Raw genomic sequence first — 10,494 nt, 5'->3', positions numbered from 1 at the left:
TAAATAACTCTTTTAGTAATCATTAAGCACTTGAAAACTTTAAAAACAGGTACAGGTGGGGAAGGGGAGATTGAGCAGGCTTCATGAAAGGACCATGACAAGAACAATATCATTTCAGTTCAGTATAGCAAAGCAAGATTTCTTTATCTACTACTTTATCAACTTATCTACTAGAAACAATGTTAAGATTTTCTTTCTTACCATTTTTCAGTCAGTCATTAATACAAATATTTGCCGCCTCTCACAAATGATATCCAAGGAATATCTAAAGGTAAGAGTTTATAGGAATATTGGCTTAATTCTAGGTAATTCAGTTAAGTAGTACTGCTTAAATTGTTCTCTTTGAAGGAGATCAATTCAGTGAAAATAATCATTTGGGGCTAGTATAGGACACACATCAATGGGTTCCATTTAATGATAGTTAAAACCATTTTAACATCTCTGAAAATATTAAGTTCAAGAATTTTAAAACAATGCTTATACAGTACTTATTATTAAGCAGTCTACTTGAATAATGAAATAGTGTTAGCCTTGGGAGATTCAAGGTAAATAAGAATAACTTATAATTAAATCAGCCTCCCCAATTGTTTTAATATTAGAAATAATAAAGACAACCAATTTATATAAAAATATTACATTTAAATAATAGTAAATGGTGACAATTTTCAAGATGAAATTTTTAGAAGAAAGAAAGGAGAGGCTGGTACTTCTAATAGAAATATTTAATAAATATTGTAATGGGATTCTAATGGTATTAGCATTAGGGAATAAGTAATAATGGATGGAATGAGGATGTTTTCATTGGTAATTATATCCTCAGTTATTTAAATTTTCCACTGGAAGTCTAAAATCTTGTGATTGAATATACAGAAGAGCATTAAGTATGTGCCATTTATAAGAGCAAAGTAAGATATCAAATAAGAATTCTGAAGTTACAGTCTCACTTCCAGTGTCCTGCAGAATACTGATCTTGTTTTTTCAACTTTGGGTTAAAATATCTACAAGACTGGTTGGGAGCCTCCAAATGCAGTAGTCATGTTTCTTTCTTCTGGGACTTGTGCCTTCTACCAGTTCTTCTCGATCCTCTGGAGACAGGAGATGATACCTCATTCCACTTATTACCATCTTAAAGCATTCAGTATTGTCTTGAATAAGTGGTTCAGCTTGTACTGTTTTACTTAAGAAATTCTTTGATGCAAGACAAAACCTGACTTTAGCAAGGATGTCAATCATAAATGGCTGGCACTTAGGTTCATCATATTTCAACCACCTGACTGCAGCATCATAAACCTGACCCTCTGCTCTTACAGTCAGAGTGTCCTGGTTGAGAAGATGTGTAACTCACTTGACATCAAGTTGTAGAAACTCATCAGTTTTATAAACTTCAGTAAAATGCTGATGAATAAAGTCATCTGCAGTTACTTTCAATTCAGGACACTCTAGACCCTCTGCTAGCACACTTATACCAAGACAATTTGAAGCATCAACTTCTTCTTTCAAAAAAATCAACACACATTTTCTTCACAGGTTCAATCTGGTACTGGTTTGCTGCATCTAACAAAGACTGAACATTGTTGCTATTCACAGAAATTCTAGTAGTATAAGCAGATTCCACAAGTTGTTCAATAATGGTCAGGTTCAGCATCTTTGAGTTCTACTTCAAAGGATGTTGATTCAAGCATGTTAGCTGTGAATATTAAGTTAAAAAAAATGACTGGCTGCAGCAAGGACAACATGATGAGCAGGTATCTTTCTTTGCTGGACTTTAAGGATCACATCACACAATATTTTCTTTGGATTTATGTAGCTTGTCAACAAGGTTCTGTAATCAGTACCTCCCAGCATGATGTCAAGTTGACCCTGGGTACAAATCCCTGGGTAGACTGTAGATTCAACTACAGTTCGTGGTGGATTTAAATCACTGTTTCCACATGTTATTCATGATGCACATGAAGCCCGCCAACAATTTAGCTTCTTCTCGAGCAGCAAGTTTCTTCTCAGTCTTCTTCTTGCTGCTCTTCTCCATCCCATAGGCTGCCATCCTCCCTCAGCACGGTTCATGCCCAGGGCTTGCCAGGCTGGGAGAGGGGCTGCATGATCCTGGCACACTGGGGCTTCTGCTTGCCAAACACCAAGGCCAGGACTGCAGCTGCAACACCCTGCTCCCGAATGAGTGGGTGGTGGTGGCCTGGCCACTGTGGTAGGACAAGGTCGGATGGCCCCCTTAGAAGTTCACAGGGAGGAAATGTCGCTGGCTGGGCTGCATCTCCCATCTCCAGCAGAAGTGGAGCCCAGAGGAGGAGCCTGCACTGCCAGCACAGTCTTGAAAAAGCAGAACAAAGTTGGAGGTCTCACACTTCCTGATTTCAAAATATACTACAAAGCTACAGTAATCAAAACATTGTGGTTTTTGCATAAAGACAGATCAATGAAATAGAATAGGTAGCTCAGAAATATATCTTTGAACATAAGGACAAATGAGTTCTGACAGGGGTTCCAAGACAACTCAATGAGGAAAGGAATATCTTTTCAACAAATAGTGCTGAGAAAACAAGATATGCACATATAAAAGAATGAAGTTGGACCCTTACTTTACATCATATGGAAAAATTTATCAGAGAGACTTCCCTGGTGGTGCAGTGGTTAAGAATCTGCCTGCCAATGCAGGGGACATGGGTTCGATCCCTGGTCTAGGAAGATTCCACATGCCGTGGAGCAGCTAAGCCCATGTGCCATGACTACTGAAGCCCGCATGCGTAAAGCCTGTGCTCTGCAACAAGAGAAGCCACTGCAAATGAGAAGCCCACACACTGCAACGAAGACCCAATGTAACCAAATAATAATAATAAATAAATAAAAACCTTAAAAAAATTTATTAGAACTCAAAGGCCTAAACATAAGAGCTAAGACTATAAAACTTTTAGAAGAAAACAGGGAGAAAGGTTTGAGAAACTACAGACTTTGTCAAGTTTGTAGTTTCCTTTGCTGTGCAAAACCTTTGAAGTTTCATTAGGTCCCATTTGTTTATTTTGGGGTTTGTTCTCATTACTCTAGGAGGTGGATCAAAAAAGATTTTGCTGTGATGTATGTCAAAGAGTGTTCTTCCTATGTTTTCCTCTAAGAGTTTTATAGTGTCTGGTCTTACATTTAGGTCTTTAATCCATTTTGAGTTTATTTTTGTGTACGGTGTTAGGGAGTGTCTAATTTCATTCTTTTACATGTAGCTGTCAAGTTTTCCCAGCACCTCTTACTGAAGAGACTTTCTTTCCTCCATTGTATATCTTTGCATCCTTTGTCATAGATTAGTTGACCATAGGTGTGTGGGTTTATCTTTGGACTTTCTATACTGTTCCATTGATCTATATTTCTGTTTTTGTGCCAGTACCACATTGTCTTGATTACTGTAGCCTTGTAGTATAGTCTGAATTCAGGGTGCCTAATTCCTCCAGCTCCATTTTTTTCCCTCAAGATTGCTTTAGCTGTTTGGGGTCTTTTGTGTCTCCATACAAATTTTAAGATTTTTTTGTTCTAGCTCTGTAAAAAATGCCACTGGTAATTTGATAGGGATTGCATTGACTCTGTAGATTGCTTTGGGTAGTATAGTCATTTTCAGTATTGATTCTTCCAATCCAAGAACATGGTATATATCTCTCCATCTGTTTGTGTCATCTTTGATTTCTTTCATCAGTGTCTTATAGTTTTCTGAGTACAGGTCTCTTACCTCCTTTGGTAGGTTTATTCCTAGGTATTTTATTCTTTTTGTTGCAATGGTGAATGGGACTGTTTCCTTAATTTCTCTTTCTGATCTTTTTTTGTTAGTGTATAGGAATGCAAGAGATTTCTGTGTATTAATTTTGTATCCTGCAACTTTACCAAATTCATTGATTAGCTCTAGTACTTTTCTGGTAGCATCTTTAGGATTCTCTATGTAGAGTATCATGTCATATGCAAACAATGACAGTTTTACTTCTTCTTTTCCAAGTTGTATTCCTTTTATTTCTTTTTCTTCTCTGATTGCCATGGCTAGGACTTCCCAAACTATGTTGAATAAGAGTGATGAGAGTGGACATCCTTGTCTTGTTCCTGATTTTAGAGGAAATGCTTTCAGTTTTTCACCATTGAGAATGATGTTTGCTGTGGGTTTGTTGTATATGGCCTTCATTAGGTTGAGCTAGGTTCCCTCTGTGCCCACTTTCTGGAGAGGTTTTATCATAAGTCAGTGTTGAATTTTGTAAAAAGCTTTTTGTGCATCTATTGAGTTGATCATATGGTTTTTATTTTTCAATTTGTTAATATGGTGTATCACACTGGTTGATTTGCATATATTGAAGAATCCTTGCATCCCTGGGGTAAATCCCACTTGATCATGGTGTATGATCCTTTTAATGTGCTGTTGGATTCTGTTTGCTAATATTTTGTTGAGGATTTTTGCAACTATATTCACCAGTGATATTGGTCTGTAATTTTCTTTTTTTGTAGTATCTCTGTTTGGTTTTGGTATCAGAGTGATGGTGACCTCATGGAATGAATTTGGGAGTGTTCCTTCCTCTGCAATTTTTTGGAAGAGTTTCAGAAGGATGGGTGCTAGCTCTTCTCTAAATGTTTGATAGAATTCACCTGTGAAGCCATCTGGTCCTGGACTTGTTTGTTGGAAGATTTTTAATCACAGTTTCAATTTCATTACTTGTGATTGTTCTGTTCATATTTTCTGTTTCTTCCTGGATCAGTCTTGGAAGGTTATACCTTTCTAAGAATTTGTCCATTTCTTCCAGGTTGTCCATTTTATTGGTATAGAGTTGCTTGTAGTAGTCTCTTAGGATGCTTTGTATTTCTGTGGTGTCTGTTGTAACCTCTCCTTTTACATTTCTAATTTTATTGATTTGAGTCCTCTCCCTCTTTTTCTTGATGAGTCTGGCTAAAGGTTTATCAATTTTGTTTATCTTCTCAAAGAAACAACTTTACTTTTATTCGTCTTTGCTATTGTTTTCTTTGTTGCTATTTCATTTATTTCTTCTCTGGCCTTTATGATTTCTTTCCTCCTACTAACTTTGGGTTTTGTTTGTTCTTCTTTCTCTTGTTCCTTTAGGTGTAAGGTTAGATTGTTTATTCGAGATTTTTCTTGTTTCTTGAGGTAGGATTGTATTGCTATAAACTTCCCTCTTAGAACTGCTTTTGCTGCATCATTTTTTGATTTCCTCTTTGATTTCTTCAGTGATCTCTTGGTTATTTAGTAATGTATTGTTTAGCCTCCACGTGTTTGTGCTTTTTACATTCTTTTCCCTGTAATTGATTTCTAATCTCATAGCATTGTGATAGGCAAAGATGTTTGGTATGATATCGGTTTTCTTAAATTTATTGAGGCTTGATTTGTGACCCAAGATGTGATCTATCATGAAGAATGTTCTGTGTGCACTTGAGAAGAAAGTGTAATCTACTATTTTAGGATGGAATGTCCTAAAATATCAATTAAATCTATCTGGCCTATTGTGTCATTAAGGCTTGTGTTTCCTTATTAATTTTTTGTCTGGATGATCTGTCCTTTGGTGTAAGTGAGGTGTTAAAGTTCCCCACTATTACAGTGTTACTGTCAATTTCCTCTTATATAGCTGTTAGCAGTTGCCTTATGTATTGAGGTGCTCCTATGTTGAGTGCATATATATTTATAATTGCTATGTGCTCTTCCTGGATTGATCCCTTGTTCATTATGTAGTGTCATTATCTCTTGTAACAGTCTTTACTTTAAAGTCTATTTTATGTGTTATGAGTATTGCTACTCCAGCTTTCTTTGGATTTCCATTTCCATGGATGGAATATCTTTTTTCATCCCCTCATTTTCAGTCTGTATGTGTCATTAGGTCTGAAGTGGGTCTCTTGTAGACAGCATATATATGGCTCTTATTTTTGTATCTGTTCAGTGAGCTTATGTCTTTTGATTGGAGCATTTGATTCATTCACATTTAAGGTAATTATCTATATGTGTGTTCCTACTAGCATTTTCTTAATTGTTATGGGTTTATTTTTGTAGGTCCTTTTCTTCTCTTGTGTTTCCCACTTAGAGAAGTTCCTTTAGCATGTGTTGTAGAGCTGGTTTGGTGGTGCTGAATTCTTTTGCTTGTCTGTAAAGCTTTTGATTTCTCCATTGAATCTGAATGAGATCCTTGCTGGGTAATCTTGGTTGTAGGTTCTTCCCTTCCATCACTTTAAATATATCATGCCACTCCCTTCTGGCTTGTAGAGTTTCTGCTAAGAAATCAGCTGTTAACTTATGGGAGCTCCCTTGTATGTTATTTGTCGTTTTTCCCTTGTTGCTTTCAATAACTTTTCTTTTTCTTTAATTTTTGTCAATTTGATTACTAAGTGTCTTGGCGTGTCCCTCCTTGGGTTTATCCTGGCTGGGACTCTCTGTGTTTCCTGGACTTGGGTCACTGTTTCCTTTCCCATGTTAGGGAAGTTTTCAACTATAATCTCTTCAAATATTTTCTTGGGTCCTTTCTCTCTCTCCTCTCCTTCTGGGACCCCTATAATGTGAATGTTGTTCATTTAATGTTGTCCCAGAAGTCTCTTAGGCTGTGTTCATTTCTTTTCATTCTTTTTTCTTTATTCTGTTTCACAGCAGTGAATTCCACCATTCTGTCATCCAGGTCACTTATCCGTTCTTCTGCCTCAGTTATTCTGCTATTGATTCCTTCTAGTGTATTTTTCATTTCAGTTATTGTATTGTTCATTTCTGTTTGTTTGTTCTTTAATTCTTCTAGGTGTTTGTTCTTTAATTCTTCCAGGTCTTTGTTAAATATTTCTTGCATCTTCTCGATCTTTGCCTCCATTCTTTTTCCGAGGTCCTGGATCATCTTCACTATCATTGTTCTGAATTCTTTTTCTGGAAGGTTGCCTATCTCCACTACATTTAGTTGTTTTTCTGGGGTTTTGTCTTGTTTCTTCAACTGGTACATAGTCCTCTGCCTTTTCATTTTGTCTGTCTTTCTGTGAATGTGGTTTTTGTTCCACAGGCTGCAGAATTGTAGTTCTTCTTGCTTCTGCTGTCTGCCCTCTTTTATCACAGTTTTTAACAAATATATTTTTAAAAACTATATGTGCATCAGAACAAGGAGGCTTTGTAGAAGAACAGAAAAAGGAGATAGATGTAGAGTTGCCATATTCAGGAGAAAAAGAAAAAATAGACATCCAGTTAAGTCTGAACCTCACATAAGTCATTTTTAATTTTTTAGTATGAGTATACCCCGTGCAATATTTGGGTCATAATTACATCCAAAAATCATTTGTTGTTTATCTGAGATTCAAATTTGCCTTGGTGTTCTATATTTCATCCAGAAACCCTAGTTAGGTCCTGACCCAGGATCCTGAGCTATCTTCCTGGTTATGTCTACTTCCAGAGCCTCTGCCATGGGCCACATGCCTCCCCCTAATGTCCAGCTCACCCAGCACGTTCTTCTCTCCACTTAGATAGTGGAGCTGTTTTCCTACAGGAAGAGGATGTGCTGGGCCAGGGAACCCTGCACTGGAGGATATGCAAGTTCAAGTTCTCTCTGTCAATTACACAATCCCAATTCTGCCCACAAGTATCTTTCCTTCGGCCTGGGTCAGGCATTGTGCTGCGGGTGCCAGAAACCACACAGGCATTACAGGGTGCTGGGTGCTTGCACAGGGAGTTTCATAGGGCACAGGGAGCCCAGAGGAGAGGGAGGCAGCTGCACTGTGCTGCTGGGGCAAGGGCAGGCCCAGCAGAAGCCTCAAGAGGATTATAAGAAGGTCAGGGGATTCAGTGTTCACTAAGTCTTGTGAGCTGGACTTTGAGTCCGAGTGGTTGGCATGGCTGCACAGAATGAGGAAGTGGAGCTCCCCTCCAGGGAGCCCCTCTAGTGAGCCTAGGGCTTATACTAACTCTTTGGTTAACAGGTACTTCTAGAAGTATATTAAACCATCTTTTCATGTGACTAGGTTCACAGACTAGAAGCAGGATGGAGAATGGACTGGGAAGGTGAGACTGGAAACAGAATAACCCCTGGGAGACATCTGTTCCCCACCATTGCCCAGGTGGGGAGGATGAGGGACTGATGACAGGATGAATAGAACAGGTACGTCTCATCAGCAGGTGGAACTCCTGGTCTGCAGACCAAGGGCCAGACAGCATGTTCTCCAAGTCAGAGCCCCCTGGGCAGCTTCTTTGAGAGCCGCTGGCCCTGCCTCCTAGGGCACCCACTTTATCAGATACGTTTCTCTTCCTGAAACTTCTCTCTCCGTACCACCCCCACACTCCAGTTTCTTTTTTGAAATTTTTTACACCTACAGAAGCCTTGGAGGCATAGATTAATTAGCAACCTTGTATCCCTCACCTGCATTCACAATTGTTTACCTTCTGCAGTACTTGATCACACCTTTTCTCTCTCAACACATTTTCAAACCCTTTGAAAGCCCACTGCAGGCATCACACCCTTCATCTCCCTTGGCCTGAGGGACCTCATGCTCTTCTCACAGCATCTCATCCTGTCCTTTGATCCATTGTCCCTACATTAAGTCCGAGCACTCAGGTTAAAGACACAGCCACCTGATCTTCCCATTGTAAAGGTATCTCTCCCCAACACAATCCACTTTTAAGAAATCCTATCTGTAATATGAGATTCCTTTTGAAAAGCACGTTTAGTGCTGAATTCATATATTAAATTTGCCTGAAGTGGGTGAGACCTATGGCACTGTAACATCTTAACACTTGGCTTGCTTAAAGTGGGGGAAGTACCAAATTTGTACATTGTACATGTATACACTGTGACACTAAGGGTTTTTTTTTCTTTAAACAACTTTGTTTATTTATGTAACAAACATTCTTATTGCTTCCATCACCTGCTATGCAGCATGCTAGTGGATGATACAAAGGTGATTTTAAAAAAAAGTGATCCTCCCCTTCAGTCTGGGGGGAAAAATCCACACATCCTGCTAGTTCAACACAATGCGATAAGTGGTAAGAATCAAGAAATGATGGAGTACAAAAGAAGTGAGTAGTTTTGTGCCTCAGAGAAAGGGTCAGCTGATTGGTTTGGGGCTTTGCAGAGTTGTTTGGGCTGGGAGAGCAGGAGAGAGGGCAATGTGAAAAACACACCCCAGGCCTGCACCTCCCCCAGTTGAGACCCACTAACCTGGGCGGAAAGAGTTTTTCTTTTTACTGCGGTGTCAGGTCTCACTCAGGAACCCAGGGCTGTTGTGCTGTGTGATGGGCCCTCTGCCTTTCCAAGCCCCCGCAGCCCTCATGAAACAGGCAGTCAGTGGTGTGCTGGGGTCTCAGAGTTGAAGATCAAGCCCCATAAATGCTCAGGCTCCCTTCACAATCCGTGACAGATCTGCCATCTGTAAGTGAACCTACAAGTTTTAAGTCCCAGGCTCTATATGGTGAGCACATGTCCCTAACTGTCCCAAACACAAGCTCCATTCAGGGTGCTACCTGTGATAAGTCATTTCCTCCCTTGAACTTTTAGACCCTCACCTGCCGAGTTTTAAGTGGTTTCTCCAGTTCCAGGTATGGCAGCAGCTGCTGGAGTTCCTTTTCATACCACTCTATGTTTCCTGGAGCAAGATCCTTGCCCCCCTGCCTTTCTCTTTTCAGACAGGCAGGGTCATTGAACAGACCCTTTTCAATGCTGCTGTCAGCAACCCACCCTCCCCTCTTCCCTACTGCTTCACCTGTGCTTCTGCGACAGCCCTAAAGTGCTACCACTAGAATGACAGTCAATATTCTAGGTGCTGGAGCGGAGAGCAACTGTCTCACAGGGGTAGGAATCTACCACCATATCTGAGATTTACTTTAAAATGCTTCAGAAGAAAAAAAAAAAAGCTGGGGGATCCAGGAAACAAGATTGGTAAAATGTCGATAAGCAGGAAGGCCCCATGAGAGTGCAAGGAAGGTCATTATATGACTCTTTCTGCATTTTTGTGTGTTTGAAATTCTCCATAATGAAAAGTTAATAAGTGGAGATTGAAATGATGTACAAAACATCAAAAACAGCACCACAGAATCCAATTTCTTGTTGGGTTTTCTGTTACCATTCTGACATAAATGCACATTGTCTAAGCTCTTGATGCTTCCTGATAATTTAGAGAGTGTTTAGATATCAGTGGTTTCCCAAAGATAAAAATACAATATCCTTATTCACTAATACCATAGACTAGCTCATCATTCCATGCAGAAAAAAACCGTTTGATAGTTTGTTTCCATGCATTATGGGTCAGTCAGAGGGGCATGGACCCCACTCTCCTGGAATGTCAAGGACAGTGGGCCATTTCTCCAGATTTGCTTTCCTATATCCACAATCAGAAGGTTCCAGACCATTCCAGACATTGAGGCATACTTCATCCTCTGCTAGCTCCTTCATTCGTTCATTTAGCAAGTATTTATTGGGTGATCGCATGTGCCCGTGACATATTGGCACACAGCAAGGAGGAGGACAGAAGCAGTCCCAGATAGTGCACAGCTCAGGAAACAAGCAA

At 39.6% G+C, this 10,494-nt stretch overlaps 1 pseudogene; it reads right to left on the bottom strand.

Annotated features, from left to right (window-relative positions):
* Positions 1 to 814: 814 nt before the first annotated feature.
* On the bottom strand, positions 815 to 2,041 carry LOC149748884 (kelch-like protein 7; annotated as a pseudogene).
* Between the last annotated feature and the right edge of the window lie 8,453 nt (positions 2,042 to 10,494).

The sequence above is a fragment of the Delphinapterus leucas genome, chromosome 6, assembly GCF_059928025.1.
Source record: "Delphinapterus leucas isolate spDelLeu-1000000601 "Yukka" chromosome 6, BTC_Dleu_Yukka2, whole genome shotgun sequence".
NCBI lineage: Eukaryota > Metazoa > Chordata > Mammalia > Artiodactyla > Monodontidae > Delphinapterus > Delphinapterus leucas.
This window is presented reverse-complemented; position numbering and strand designations above follow the sequence as displayed.